Source organism: Delphinapterus leucas, chromosome 10 (genome assembly GCF_059928025.1).
Source record: "Delphinapterus leucas isolate spDelLeu-1000000601 "Yukka" chromosome 10, BTC_Dleu_Yukka2, whole genome shotgun sequence".
In the NCBI taxonomy this organism is placed as follows: Eukaryota; Metazoa; Chordata; class Mammalia; order Artiodactyla; family Monodontidae; genus Delphinapterus; species Delphinapterus leucas.
Genome location: NC_143138.1, coordinates 101,548,068 through 101,563,717, shown reverse-complemented (window position 1 = coordinate 101,563,717; position 15,650 = coordinate 101,548,068). Strand labels below are relative to the sequence as shown.

The 15,650-nt window shown below is 49.7% G+C and overlaps 1 long non-coding RNA gene across 1 annotated transcript in view; it reads left to right on the top strand.

Moving 5' to 3' along the window:
* Nucleotides 1–15,387, top strand: part of LOC111168808 (uncharacterized) — a 32,839-nt gene extending 17,452 nt beyond the window's left edge. Inside the window, exons 2-3 of the long non-coding RNA XR_016394770.1 lie at nt 11,905–11,984; nt 12,832–15,387. This is a non-coding gene — a long non-coding RNA (uncharacterized LOC111168808). The remainder of the gene's footprint in view (nt 1–11,904; nt 11,985–12,831) is intronic.
* Nucleotides 15,388–15,650: the final 263 nt, after the last annotated feature.

The following is a 15,650-nucleotide window of genomic DNA, read 5'->3' as shown; positions in this document are numbered from 1 at the left end:
GGAGGCGGGGATTCGCTCCCCCGCGCTGCTGTCCCCTAGCGCCCACCGGGCCGACGCTAACGCGGGGCCGGCCGAGACCGCCCAGAGGCGTCCCAGGCCCGGCTCCAGCGGCGGCCGCGGCCGGCCAGACCCTCCCCGCGCAGACGGCCGGGCGCGGGCGGCCACGTGCGGCCCCGCGTGCTCCCAGCCCCTGCCTCCCCGCTCCCGGCCGCTGCCAGCTCCTGGGCAGGAGCAGATGCTTGCAGATGCGCAACTGGGCTGGAGGAGGGGAAGCTTGACCTGGTCAAGGGACCTCTCTTCCCTGAACCTCCCTTTCCCAGTGTAAGCGCATGAGTGCGTCCTTCCTGGAGGAGACTGTGGTGGCTTATTGGGCTTTTCCGGGGCTAAGAAGATGACAACAACAACAGCGATGGTGAAACAGTAATAGTAAAAATGCCAGACATTTACTGAGTGCTCACTCTGTGCCAGGCACCCTTTCAAACACTCTACTCATAGAATCCCCCCAGCAACCCTGTGATGTCAGCCCTTTTACTGTCCCCATTTTACAGATGAGGGAATGAAGGCCGAGCAAGGGGCTCATGTGATGATTACTATTACTGCTCATAATCATGAAGCAATGGCTAGCAGTGATCCTGATGGGGCTATGGCTTACTGAGGGCTTGCTCTGCATAAGCAATCCACATGCAGGATCATGCTAAAGCCCTGCATCCCTTCTGTGGAGGGTATTTATATCATCCCCATTTCACAGATGAAGACTGAGCCTCAGTGGTGTGAAGTCACTTGCCCGTGAAGACACAAGCTGGTCAAGTGGCAGAGACGGGACGCGAACCCATGACTGTCTGAACGAACTCCCAGACATGATTGCTACTGGCCATTCCTGAAGGGGTCTCTCACCTGTGATGAGGCATCTCCTCACCCATCCCTGTCCCTAAATATGGTAGGACAGTTATGGTCTGTGACCACAGGGTGATCATTCTGGCTCCAAGGCTACGCCAAGGAAGTGGCTGCTTTGCCCAAGGGCTCACAGCTGGCAGCGGACAAGAGGACTGTAAGTGGGGCTCAGGACCAGCCCCCCACCACTTGCATGGTGTCCTGAACCTGCTTCCTGCCTCTGGGCTCAGATGAAGGAGCCCAAAAAAGCCACTTCTTGTAAATGTCCTTCTCTTGTAGATTCAGGCTGGTCAGCCTGCTGAAGACACCTGTCTTCCTTCCCTACCAGGTGCCTGGCAGTCTTGCCGTGTCCCCTGGATCTGCTGGCCCGACCCTTCATGAACTGTGGAGGCCTGACTAGGAGGCTCCCAGGGAGGCCTGCTACACTTCTGAGGGTTTGGCACCTTGCCCATTCGTCCGGAAGTCTCCCAGTCCTGGCCCCAGCCCACCTGAAAACTCCCGCTTCACTCCCATGCCACACAGACCCTCAGCCCCAGTCCTAGCCTAGAGAGCCCCCAGGGCTTGTCAGAAAACTGGATCATCAGGATCTGTTGGGACAGATGGGGGTGTCACGCAAAGTCACACAGCAACTGAGAGGCTGAGGCCGCTGTCTGCCACCTGGAAGGGGGTGGATGGGAGGCTCCTGCCTCCCCACCCTGAAGCTGGCTGTGAGGCCCTGCAATGCTGTGCAGCCTCCGTGTGCCTGATATCAGCTGTGTGGCTCTCTCTGACCCACAGTGCTGGGCTGCTGGGACACGAGTTGAGGATCAGCCTGGGGGTCAGCTGGGGCCCTTAGGCACTGGCCCGGGACTGGCTGGCTGGGGTCCTCTGCACTCAGATATCTTCCCCCACCCACTACTGTGGCCTTTACCTGAGACTCAGAGGTTCCAAGGATAGTGTTGGAGTTGGGATTCAAGCCCAGTGCTCTCTGACTGGGCTACCATCTCTGCTACACTTTTCTCAGTTTGAAAAGTGGGAGGCATCTTGGTGTGTGATAAATTCCTCTCTTGCATCCCGACCCTGGGGATAGAGACTCCGAGCCAGCATGGGAAGGGCCTGAGGAGACAGCTCGCCTGGGCCCCCAGAGGTGGAGTGTGAGGCCTCAGCAGCCTTCAGTGTGGCCCCTGCTTGTCTCAGGCATGGTTCCTAGAAGACCCAGGAGCCTGAGCCTGGGAGGGGACAGAGTGATCGTCCCATCTATTTAGCCAGTGTCCACAGGACATATGTCAGCAGAAAGTCCACACTCTCTTAGAGGAATGCACTGTCACATTCTGTACGCTCAAGCATGCACACCCTTCTCACCCTAGAGAGAGCTAGATCTCTCTCCCCACCCCTTAGCCCATTTCAGCCTCACATCAAGGCTGCCTCCTCCAGTTGCCTATGCTGTAAACTGCACAACTCCAAGGGGCCCCAGTCACATGGACAGTGCTGTGAATGGCACCCACGGAGTTGACTAACACAATGGCCCTGCTCACAGTGACCTGGGAGTGAGCCAGGGAGATTTGTCCCATTCTGTTGCTGGTGGAAACTGATGCTCAGAGATAGCCAATGACCTACCCTTGGGTCAAAGAGTGAGTCAGTGGTTGGAACAAAATCTATGTCATCCTTTGTCTCCCTTCCCCCAGGCATTTTAAATAGAATTATTTCTTTCTAAAACTTAAATTTACTTTTTTGTTGTTTTTTTGGAGTCCTCTTTTATATATATATATATATATATATATATATATATATATTTTTTTTTAGTAGACATATAGTTGATTTACAATGCTGTGCCAATCTCTGCTGTACAGCAAAGTGACTCAGTTTTACCCGTATATACATTCTTTTTACAATATTCTTTTCCATTATGGTTTATCCCAAGAGATTGGATATAGTTCCCTATGCTATACAGTAGGACCTTGCTGTTTATCCATTATAAATGTAATAGTTCACTAGATTTGCTTTAAAAACAAATCATTTTAAAACTTCTATCTATTTTGGAAGAGGAGCCATATTCATGTGACAAGAATCATAAGGGTTTGAAAGGATGTGAAGAGCAAGCTGCTCCCTCTCCATCCCTGGCCCGTGGGCAGCCACTGCTGCTGTCTTGTGTACCTTCCAGGGAGAGTTTATACACCCTTCACATGAATGGGCACACACTCACTGTTTTCACTGCATACGTCCTGCAGTTTAGCAGAACATTCCAGGCTGTCTGATTCTTTGTTTTACGGTAAACAGAACTCCATAATGTGGAGCCCTCGATGGCTATTTAAGCAGGACCCACTGGTGTTCACTTAGGGGGCTTTGGACCTCTCAGTACAGCAAACAGTGTTAGATGACACCCCCAGCACCCTCTTCTCGGCACATGTATCATTTCATGAGTCTGAAAAAACACCTGAAGGATAAATTCTTTATTTCTTTTAGGTCAAAATGTTTCATTTTTGAAACAAAAATAAAACATCATGAAAGGACACACGCTAAATACAAGAGAAGATCCGAATTGCCCATCCCTATCGATTCTACTCCCTGAAGGTGACCAATGTTTCACATGATTTCACAGCTTGCTTATGTGGCTTAATAGATGTGGTTGGTTGCAGAAATGGCCACAATCCGTCACACAAGCCTGTCTCCGTGCACTCTCTCGTGCCTTTGCAGCTCCTCCCATCAAGAGGCAGAGTCTAGTTCTCGCTGCCTTGAACCTGGGCTTGCCCAGATGCCTTGTATTGGCCAGAAGAATGTGGTGGAAGAGATGGTGTGCCAGTTCCGAGCTAGGCCTCAAGAAGCTTTGCATGCTTCTGCTAACTCTTCTGGAGCCTTGCTGACGGTGGGAATAAGCCTGGGCTAGCCTGCCGGAGTATGAGAGACACGTGAGCAGGGGTGTCAGCTCAGTCGCCCCAGTCAAGGCCCCAGAGAGTGGAGAGCCCAGCCATGACCAGCAAAGCCGCCCACCCAACCCACACCTGGCCTCAGGTGTGTGTAGGAGCCCAGAGAACTGCCCAGAGCAGCCCAACCTTCATTGCTGACCCTCAGGTTCTCAGAACCATTAGCTAAATTTGTAGTGGTTTTTAGCCACAGAGTTTTGGAGGATCTGTTTTGCAGCTTGGTTGTTGTAATAGGTCACCGATACAATGTATCTTGGAGATACTTCCCCTACAGGTATCTGAATCAAGCTCATCTTTCTCATAGCTACAGAGTATTCCATTTTTGTGGAGGTGCCATGGTTTATTTTCCCAGTGTCTTCTTGGTGGACCTTTGGGTTGTTTCTTTGCTCCTGTGCTTCTGTCTCTTCATCTGTAAAATGAGACTGACGACCTTGCCTTAAAATTAATTTTTGAAAGTTGGCATTATTTGGTGTAGAACGGCTGACGCTTAGAAAGTGCCCAGCACGTGTTTTCTTTTCCTCCTTCCTGTGGGACAACTTCCACTCAGACGGGAATAGCAAACAGGTTGGTCTCAATGCCCGTTGTCTGGTGGGTGCTCCCAAGAGCTTGTTCTGAGCAGGACTGTGAGCCTGTGTCTGAGTCAGGGGCAAACACTGCCATGATTGATTACTGATGCCTGCCATGTGCACCAGGGAGGATTGGTGAGAGGGACATGTGCTCTTCTTCATACGTGTCTCCATCTGAGCCTAAGAGACCCTCACTCCCATTCACTCAGAGACTCTGAGAATCCATATGACCTTCAAGACCTAAGAGGAGGGCACTGGGAGGATTTGGACCCAACTCGCTGTGTGACCCAGGACAATAGGCCCTTTCCTCCTGTACTTCAGTCTCCCTGTTTGTCAAGAAGCAAGTTGATGGCAAAGCTGGGACACCTGACAGGTCACCTGACTCCCACCTGACTCCCACCCTGTCCTCAGTTACTGGAGCCTGGACCCTCACATGGTGGTCTGGCCTGGGGTGGTTACAGCTGGGAGTGTGCCCCACCCATGCTATGTGTCCCCAGAGCCTCCTGAATATCCAATAGGTTTTGGCTGTGGTCTCCACAGGACACGTTAACCTGGGAGGCCATCTGCTGGGGATGGCAGCCAGGTTGCAGACTCTCAGGAGGACTGGTCCCCTTCCCATTATACTCACCCTGATGTATAGCCCTTTGTGGGCAGGGGAGATGCCAGCTTTTTGTGGTGAGGGTCTCCTATTAGACTGTCCACCTTGAGCAGTCCTGAGCTTATTTATATTTATGTATTACTTTTTCCAAAAGTACCTACAAGTAAAATTTACTTTAAATTCCCCAAGAAGGTTAAAAAAAGAAAGAATAGTATAGGATAGCAGGATAAAATAATTTATATATCATGAGAGAAGGTTGAGAAAAAGACATCCCTTCTCCACTTTCTCACTTACTTCCCTGCCCCCATCTCCTGACTCAGAGCTGGGCAGGGCAGATGAGTGGTGTTCGTGCCTCTGCTTCTCCTTCCCTTGCCCTCAGCAGACATTGCTAATCAATTAGAGGATTTTTCCTCATTGAGTCTAAACACAACCTCAGGATCCTTTTCAACACAGTTGTCCAGATAGCCATCCTCCACACAGCAAAGTTGAAAACTATTTCATCTGTGGTTTAGAGTTATACCCTTCCTAAGGATAAAAGTATCTGCGGGAGAAAAAAAATGAGTGCCCTGCCCCTCAGAAAAAGTATATGAGGGAGAGGGCTGAGGCTTTAGTGGTAGAATTTCTAGCATTAGCCTACGGTTGGGCTAGAATTTAGGATTAGGAGAGAGATGCATGATTTAACTGTGGAATGTCCGTGCTTCTAGAGATATGATATTTCTCTCTCTCTCATCTTTTTTTTTCTTCGCATACATGTTCTTCTGCCTCAGTCTTTCTAACAGCTTCCTTGTCCTCATTTAGAACTGGAAGTGTCCTTAGAAATCAACTTGACCAACCCTATCCTACAGCTCTAGTGGTAGATGGAGATTCTGAAGGACAGAGACTTCACCACACACATTTTACCACACTGGTTTAGTGCCGTCTAGACATAATTCCTCCTCCTCCTTCATCATCGTCATCATCATGACTTCCCCACGGGCTCTGCCTGCCTTTCCCGGGGTCACCTCACTGGAGAAAAAAATTCCTGGGAGTTGGCCATGTAGGGAATGGTGGTAGGAACCAAGCAGATAAGAGCTCCTTGAAATCTGACTCAGACCTCTCAACTCCAACCCCTCCCCGCCTCTCATGGCAGCATCCTTAGCAAAGTCACAGCGCCTGCATTCCCCCAGGCCCGACCACTTCTGCCCACGGCAGGGCCAAATGCAGGGACCTCAGGGCTCTGCAGAGGTGAGGTGGGGAAGGTAGGGCTCAAGGCTTAGAGGAAGCCATATGCCTGCTCAATTTGTGTGCCGGAGAGGAGAGGTCTTTCCAAGTGTGTCTTTGGGAGAAGAGTTATAAGATGGTCAGCGGACACTGCCCCTCATCACTTCCTACCTGCTCTGCTTGGTCTTTTGTTCAGTTGGCACCCTTTTATCGAGCACATACTACAAGCAGGCACTACTCTAGGGGCCAGGGTTACAGCCATGAGCAAAACTAACACATTCTCTGCAAGTTACATGCTGAATGGATGAGACAGAAAACAAGCATATGAACCCATGAGTATGTAATATGTCAGGAAGTGACAAGTGTTCAGAAAAAAAATAGAGCAAGATAAAGAGACGAGATGATGGAGAGCGTGGGATGGCCGAGCGTGGCCCATTGGAGCGGGACGCTTGATCAGACACTGGAGCAGTAACAAGGAGCAGAGATCAGGGGAAGAGGAAGAAAGGGTGGTCCAGGCGGAGGCACAGCAGGGACAGAGGGAGAGAGGCAGGACGCAGCCTGGTCTATGCTGAGGACCACAAACGCTGGTCTCACCAAGAGTCCCCATGACTTCATCCACACGCCACCTGGACTGTTTTGACCTCATGACTTTCTCCCAAGAACTCACTTATGTTTTTAAACGCATAAATTTATTTCAGAAGGAAACATCGTGGTGTTATGTCAACTAGAAAGTGAGCATCACTTTGCTGGAAAAAGAGAGGTGACTGGAAGTCAAGATGCTGAGACAAAGGGAAGCTACTACCTTCCAGCTGGAGGCTGCTGCCTGCTGGGGCTCGAGCCAGACCTGCCCTCTCCTACACTGAAATAGTTCCACGATTGTCCGAGAGGGGTTAGAGACACAGCAGACCAAATAGAGACTTAGCCTTGCTGAGGTCTGGCATTCTGGGGGAGTCGGGCTGTGGGATCCAGTGTCTCCATGGGAGCCAGCATCATTTTATACACCCCAAACTCTATGGGACACTGAGTCTGGCCGGGTCAGGCTCAGGGGCTTCTGGGGAGGCCGGCTGAGGAGCGTGGGCTTTCCCACAGGGCAGAGTTGCAAGCAGGGGTGTGACGTGGTACATCGTTGTTCAGGTTTTGGTCGGGCGGTGCCTAAGGGTCACCTTCTCACGTAGGGGTACCTAGGACTGTCTTTCTTCCCTGGAGTCCACGTAGATGAATTGATCCCTCACCTTCCTAGGGAGTGTGGTCTGTGTCCACAGGGAGAAGGCATTCTCTAAACCTGGAAAACTGCCTACGGTGGGAGCGGCAGAGCTGGGGGCAAGAGGTGGGGTTCTTCAGACAGCTCTCAGAGTTAGGGCACCACACGACTCTCAAAGTCCCCGGGCACGTGTGCAGATTGAAGGATCTCTGAGTTGTCCAAACGCTAGAGATGGTGAAAGAAATGCAATGGATTTGGGAAACCAGAGTTCCAACAAGTGGCTTTGTTCTAGTTTCCCCTGCCTTCCCTCCTTCCTCCCTTCCTTCCTTCCTCCCTTCCTTCCTCCCTGTCTCCTTCCCTTTCTCCCTCTTCAATCTCTTTCTCTCTCTCTCTTTCCCTCTCCCCCTTTCTTTTATTTTTTTAAAAGTATTTATTTATTTATTTATTTTGGCTGCACCGGGTCTTATTTGCAGCATGCAGGATCTTTAGTTGCAGCATGCGGACTTCTTAGTTGCGGCATGCGGACTTCTTAGTTGCGGCATGCAAACTCTTAGTTGTGGCACACAGGCAGGATCTAGTTCCCCGACCAGGGATGCAACCCACGGCCCCTGCATTGGGAACACGGAGTCTTATCCATTGGACCACCAGAGAAGTCCCTCCTTTTCTTTTATTTGAATACAAGCCATATTTAACAATGTTTCATGACCTAAAACATTTCTTTGGGTAGAGGTTTTCCGGAGTACGTGTCTTTCCCATTTTATGGATAGGTCAGTAGAGGCATAGTGAGGGTGACGTAGCTCCATGGATACTCAAGGGAGAACTGGATCTCACATATTTGGAATCTCTGTCTCATACCAGTTAAGAGACTGTTGGAATAATCCAGGAGAGATGGTGGTAGCTTGGACATGGTGGTCACTGGGGAAGAGGAGAGAAGTGGTCAGATGCTGGATACGATCTGGCTGTGGTACAGGAGGGAACTAGAGGTGTCAAAGGTGACTCCAAGATTTTGACCTAAATGAAGGAAGAGTAGATTTGGGGTCGGGTTACTGAGGACAAGTAAGGTTTGGGATGCCCGCTAGATAAGGCAGGGAGATGTCCTGGAGGCAGCTGGACACACAGGTCTGGAGCGGGGGTGGGGGGTGGTAGGAGATGCACACTTGGGGTGATCACCATGTAGACTCAGGAGGCCACTGAGAGGTGCATGTGGACAGAGAACAGCAAAGGACCGTGGACTGAGCCCCAGGGCTCCTGACAAGTGGGGAGCAGAGAGGAAACCAACAAAGAGGGGGAGAGGAGCGATCCTAGAGCTGAAGGGAAGAGCTGGGAGGGCTGCTGGGGTGGAGCTGCTCTGAGAGACAGGGAGCAGGGAGAGGGGGCTGCAAAGGAGGGGGGTCCCATCCCAGGGAGCCTGGAGCACCTGGAGGAGAGCATGCAGCCCCCAGCGGCTTGTAAAGGCTTAAACATCATATTCCTCTGGTACTCAGACCTCAGCGTTTTGCTGTAAATGCTTCTCCTACTCCCTCCCCCACAAATGTACACCTTTCTTTTTAAATAAATTTATTTGTCTATTTATTATTTATTTTTGGCTGTGTTGGGTCTTTGTTGCTGCGTGCGGCTTTCTCTAGTTGTGGTGAGCGGGGGCTGCTCTTCGTTGTGGTGCACAGGCTTCTCATTGCGGTGGCTTCTCTTGTTGCGGAGCACAGGCTCTAGGCGTGTGGCCTTAGTAGTTGTGGCACAGGGGCTCAGTAGTTGTGGCACACGGGCTTAGTTGCTCCGCGGCATGTGGGATCTTCGCAGACCAGGGCTCGAACCCGCGTCCCCCTCAGTGGTTAAGCGGATTCTTAACCACTGAGCCACCAGGGAAGCCCTGTACACCCTTCTTTAAAATGTTTTTTAACAAGAAAAACAAATGATGATCAATATTTTTCCAAGGGATTAAGTAACTAAAAACCAGCTTTTACTTGATTCGGAAGTTGATATCTTCAACACATCTTTCCAAAAGTAACGATAAGCAAAAAAAAAAAAAAGTGCCAGAGGTTTCAGCAACCAAACTGACACCTGCATTGGCTTCCAGATTCTAATCAGAGCTGAGCAATGGAGTGAAGAAAGGCCTACTTTCCCAGGGGTGCAGGCGCACCTCAGCAGATGAATTGGTGGGGTGTCTGGCCTCCTAAGCTGAGCTGGTTCATGCTCCAGGCTGATGGGCAAAGCGACTGTCGGTAGTTGGTTTCGTGGTTTGGGTTTGCATGGTCTGTGCTTCCCTCCAGAAGCACATGGTCTGTGCAGCCCCCTCCTCCAGAAGACCCCTGATTTGACCACAGGGGTCCAGTCTCACTGGACTTTGGCTGAGGACTCCTAACAACTCGGACTGTCATTTGAGGCTCTTCCCAGCCTCCCAAGACTCCGTGTCTTCAGACTCAGCCCTTCCCTGCATTATCTGGTAGTTTCCCACCTCTGAGCCTCCGCAGCTGCTCTTCCCTCCATCTGATATACTCTTACCACCACTCCTCCCATCCTTGCATATTCAAATTCTCACCATCTCTTAAGACCAAGGTGACCATGGAATCTGACTGACCTACCACAGTCCTGGTTTACACCTGTTGTCCTAATGTGATTATTAATAACATCCCCTATAGACTCAAAAATATCCTGCTTTATTTATTTATTTTATTTTATTTACTTATTGTTTCTGGCTGCGTTGGGTCTTCGCTGCTGTACGCAGGCTTTTCTCTGCTTGCGGCGAGTGGGGGCTACTCTTCACTGTGGTGCGCGGGCTTCTCATTGCGGTGGCTTCTCTTGCTGCGGAGCATGGGCTGTAGGTGCGCGGGCTTCAGTAGTTGTGGCTCACGGGTTCTAGAGCGCAGGCTCACTAGTTGTGGCACACGGGCTCAGTAGTTGTGGCTTGCGGGTTGTAGACCGCAGGCTCAGTAGTTGTGGCGCACGGGCGTAGTTGCTCCGCAGCATGTGGGATCTTCCCGGACCAGGGCTTGAACCGGTGTCCCCTGCATTGGCAGGTGGATTCTTAACCACTGTGCCACCAGGGAAGCCCCAAAATATCCTGATTCAGACAACAGATTCTATAGTCACCTGACAAGAGGCCCAACTCTAATGCCTCCTCCAGGAAGTCATCCCTGCTTCCCCCAGCAAAGGTCTCCTTTATCCTGAACTTTCACAGCCCGAAGTCCCTCTCCTGAACGTATCACACTGTCGCGGGCACCTTCCTTGGCATGTGGCCTCTCTCCTCTGCTGGGCAGATACAGTCTCCTTATCAAAAGCATTTACAGACTTAGTGTTATGGGTTAGATTGTATCCACCACAAAAATGCATTGAGGTCTTAACCTCAAGTACCTGTGAATGTGACCTTGTTTGGAACTAGAGTCTTTGAAGATTTAACTAGGTTAAGATGAGTTAATGCAGCTGGCCCCTGATCCAATATGACTGTGTCCTTATAAAAAGGGGAAATTTGGACACAGACACGTACAAAGGGAAGGTGATATTAAGCCACACAGGGGAAGAGGGCCGTGTGATTGGAGTGATGCATCTATAAGCCAAGAGACAGCAAGGTTTGCTGACAAACACCAGAAGCTGGGAAGAGGCAGGAAGGATTCTCCCCTAGGGCCCTGCTGACACCCTGATCTGGGAGTTCTAGCCTCCAGAACTATGAGATGATACCTTTCTGTTGTTTTAACCCACCCAGTTTTTAGTACTTTGTTACGGCAGGCTTAGGAAACTATTAGGTATAGTAACTACTCTTTTAAACAACTGTTATATTGAGATGCAATTCATATATTATAAAATTTGCCCTTTTAAAGTATACACTTCAGGAATTCCCTGGGGGTTCAGTGGTTAGGACTCCGTGCTTCCACTGCAGGGGCCCTGGTTCGATCCCTGGTCGGGGAACTAAGATCCTGCAAGCCACACATTGTGGCCCCCAAAATAAATAAATAAAAATAAAAAATTTTAAAGATATACAGTCCAATGGTTTTTAGCATATTCACAGAGTTATGCAACAATTACCACTATATAACTTTAGAACATTTCGTCACCCCCAAAAGAAACCCAATATCTATTAGCAGTCGCTCCCCATTTCCCTTTCCCCCGGCAACCACTAATCTGCTTTCTCTATCTATGGATTTGTCTATTCTGGTTATTTCATACAATATATGGCATTTAATGTCTGACTTCTTTCACTTAGCATAATGTTTCCAAGGTTCACCCATGTTGAGCCTATATCAGTGCTTCATTCCTTTTTATGGCTGAAAAATATTCCATTGCAGGGATAGACCACATTTTCTTTATCCATCCATTCTTTATGCATTCATGTTGATGGGCATTTGGGATGTTTCCACATTTTGTCTAATGCTAGACAAAATAATGACTAATGCTGCTGTGAACATTTGTGCACAAGTTTTTGCACTGACATATATTTTCGATTCTCTTGGATAAGTAACTTTTTTAGTTAAAAGACAAGGCCTGCACATGGTGAACAAAACTACCAGCGGCAAAAAATATGTTTACAACTAAAAGCCAGACTCTTTCTCTCCCTAGGTGGACTCTCCCTCCCCGGAGACCACCCGTTTGTTTCGTTCCTGTCCTCCCAGAGATATTTTCTACACATACACACTCAGGTAAGTGAACGCTTATTTTCTCTGGCATGAATGCCCCCAATGGTTCTATCTCTTGTTCTTCTCGCCTGCCAATACCTCTGGATCCTTCTGCATTGGTGTGCAGGACTGCACTCCATTCTTTTTGTTTATTTATTTATTTCATTTATTTATTTTTGGCTTCATTGGGTCTTCATTGCTGCGCACGAGCTTTCTCTAGTTGCGGCGAGTGGGGGCTACTCTTCGTTGCAGTGCACGGGCTTCTCATTGTGGTGGCTTCTCTTGTTGCAGAGCACGAGCTCTAGGCGCGCGGGCTTCAGTAGTTGTGGCATGCAGGCTCAGTAGTTGTGGCTTGCGGGCTGTAGAGCGCAGGCTCAGTAATTGCGGCGCATGGGCTTAGTTGCTCCACAGCATGTGGGATCTTCCTGGACCAGGGCTCGAACTCGTGTCCCCTGCATTGGCAGGCGGATTCTTAATCGCTGCGTCACCAGGGAAGTCCTGCACGCGCCTGCCTCGCTGAATTGTTTGGACATACCCTTTGTTATTAAGCCATTTGAAGGTCATTTAGGCTGCTCTTGATCTTTGTCACTGCAAGTATGCCACCCTGAACTTGCTTGTGCACCCATGCAAAATTTTCTGGGGGGTAGACCAGAAGGCCCAGAGGTAGACATGCTGGGACCTAGAATGTGAGCTTCGTTTGGTTTGAATAAGGAGATGGTCCTGAGTTTCTTGATATTGGGGCTGAGTCTTATTCACTCTCCTGCCCCACAAAGACTCATGAAAAGCACAGACATGTGCCCAGTGGGGAGATGGGCAGAGCTTGCCCTGGACCCGTTTCTTCCCTTGAACTTGTGTGTCTTGAGCCCCGCAGGGTCGGCGGGAAGACATGCTGGATGGTAACTGCTAAGTCATCAGCCAGTTGGTGACCTCGAGTAGCTGTTTCAGCCCACCTACAGAAACTGTAGATCCTTTGCCAAACCGTTGCCATAAATGTTAAGAACAAAGCTCAATTATTCTCTTAAAAATAGTAACTTTAAAGAAGATGGAAGTCTTCAACTTTAAAACCAGCCAGATTAATAAAAATAATCTTTCTGAATTATGAACTTGGTATCATGGTATAAAGAGCCTTTTTTTTTTTAATCTTGCTGACTCAAAGATAGGCTTTGAAAACAAGCCTCGTTGACTTTGCGCCCGTTTGTTTGCCAGTTCTACAAAGGTTTTATTGCAAATCAATTTTATTGTACAGTGTGCCTTAAAAGTTGACAATCGAGTAAGTCAGCTGTATCCCAACCCTGACCCTAAATTAGCCAGGTGACCTTGAAAGTGTTCCTTATCTTTGCTAGGTGGCAGTTTGCTAGCAACAAAGGGAGGGGCTAGATAAGACTGAGACTTTGGGATTTTACACTTGGAGATCTAGCTAATTTCTGTCCTTTGATAGCTGTCAGGTGCCCACAGGTGGTTGTGAAACCTTACCCGAAGATGAAGGGTTAATGTCAGATTGACTATCTAAAGCTTGTTGGAACTTGAAGTGCAAACAAAGGGTTAATGGCACGTTTAACCATCAAAATGGGCCCTTTCGGGCCTTGTTTGCCTAGCTAAACTCAGAACCAATCCTATTAGCCTGTGCGGGGGACCTTTGGCAGAGGTTTCTGGGTGGACATGGGGCTAGGGAGTGGCCCAGGGAGTGCAGATGAATTAGCATCTCTTCCCTGGCTCATTACCGGAGGATAAAGGCGCCTCCCGCAGCTCCCAGCAGGTTGGGAGCAGGAAGTTGGGTGGTTTGGACAGCAGGAATCTGGCTCCACAAAGGCTGCTGAAAAGCCTTTGTTCCAGGGCTTAACAGGGCCCCTTTCGTGGGCAGCTCACATCTCCACTGGAGCCAAGGTCCTCACCCAAACACTGATAAACAGCACAGTTGTGCCAGAATAAGCTTCATGACACTCCCCTGCCAACCAGTCACTCCCCTGCTCAAGAACTGTCAATGACTCCCCATTGCCCACCCACTCTCTGCTGGGCGCTCCAAGTTGACTACAGTCCAGCCTAATTACCTGGCTGACCTTAATGCCCACCACTTCTCAGAGTTTCATTTTAACCAACGTGTGTCCAGCATCCAGTCTGGGCCAGGCACTGTGCTAAGTGCTGTGCAAGCATCTCATTGCATCTTGATGAGTGTTCTTAAAGAAGGTCTTAGTGGGAATTCCCTGGCGGTCCAGTGGTTAGGACTCTGCACTTCCACTCTTGGGGGCACAGGTTCAATCCCTGGTCGGGGAACTAAGATCCCACAAGCCAAGTGGCAAAAAAAAAAAAAAAAAAAAAAGGAATGTCTTAAACCCAAGGTGCAGAAGTGGAAACAAGGTCCAGAGCAGCTAGAGCAGCCTGTCTAATGCCACACAGCCAGGAAGCAAAGAGCCAATGCAATCTCCAGTCCTGACTCTCCCTCGCTGCCCGAGGTACTGAGCACTGTGTGGGCAGGGCAGTCATGGAGGGGGTGATGCCAAGTGGTGAGAGGGAGCAAGCTAGGCAATGAGGCTGGAAGAACATTCCAGACAGGGGGAACAGCAAAGACAAAGGCGTTTCTCTCTCTGGGCCTCAGTTTTCTCATAGGTCAAAAAATGTGTTTGTGTGTGTGTTGCAGGAAAGGGGACCCTTTCCAGGGCCCTAGAGTGGGGTCTTTTTTTTTTTTTTTTTAGAGTGGGGTCTTGTCTATCACTCGGAAATGAATTGTCCAAGGAGACACACGTGCTGACAAAGCAAGAGACTTTATGGGGAAGGGGCGCCCGGGTGGAGAGCAGCAGGGTAAGGGAATCCAGGAGAACTGCCCTGCCACGTGGCTTGCCGTCAGTTTTCATGGTAATGGTTAGTTTCCGGGTTGTCTCTGACCAATCATTCTGACTCAGGGTCCTTGCTGGTGGCACACGCATCACTCAGCCAAGGTGGATTCCAGCGCGAAGGACTCTGGGAGGTTGGTTGGTAGGACATATGGACTTACGTCTCCTCTCTTCTTTTGACCTTTCCCAAATTCTTCTGGTTGGTGGTAGCTTGTTAGTTCAGCATTCCTTACCAGGACTTCCAGTTGTAAGATAACTCATGCAAGTGGTTACTATCGTGCCTGGTCAGGGTGGGTGGTTTTGGTCAGTGGTTCTCCTAACGTGTGTCTGTGTGTGTCTGTGTGTGTGTGGTGTGTGTAGATGGAAGGTGTTGCCTTCTGGTTCTCTGATTGGACTTGCACAGAAAAGCACCCTGGATTTCTCTGAATTTCCCCAAAGAATCAGAGAGGGGGTGGTGGGTGCCTCTTTAAATTTCTGCCCTGGATCCCTTGCTTGTCTCACCTCCAGCCCCATCAGACTGCTGGCTGCACTCCCCATGCAACCTGATTCAGGAAATCAACAAACAGACTGGCTGAGACGGCTGAGACGGCTGAGATTGGGGTGGGGGGTGGTGGGGAAGGGGTGGAAATGGGCTTTTCTAGCCACAGGCAGCTGGACCTGAGCAACGGCTGCCCCCTTTGGACGGCGCACCGTCTCCACTACTCCTTATGCCTTGTAAATCTGGTCGGTCTTACTTATTCTTGTCCTCTGCAAGGCCCCTGTAGCAACTTGAGTCTGTGACTCCTGGGCAGCATGTTTCACAAGGCTGATGAAGACCCATGACTCAATTTCTGGTGTACTTAACATCTTCGGCAGCCATGTG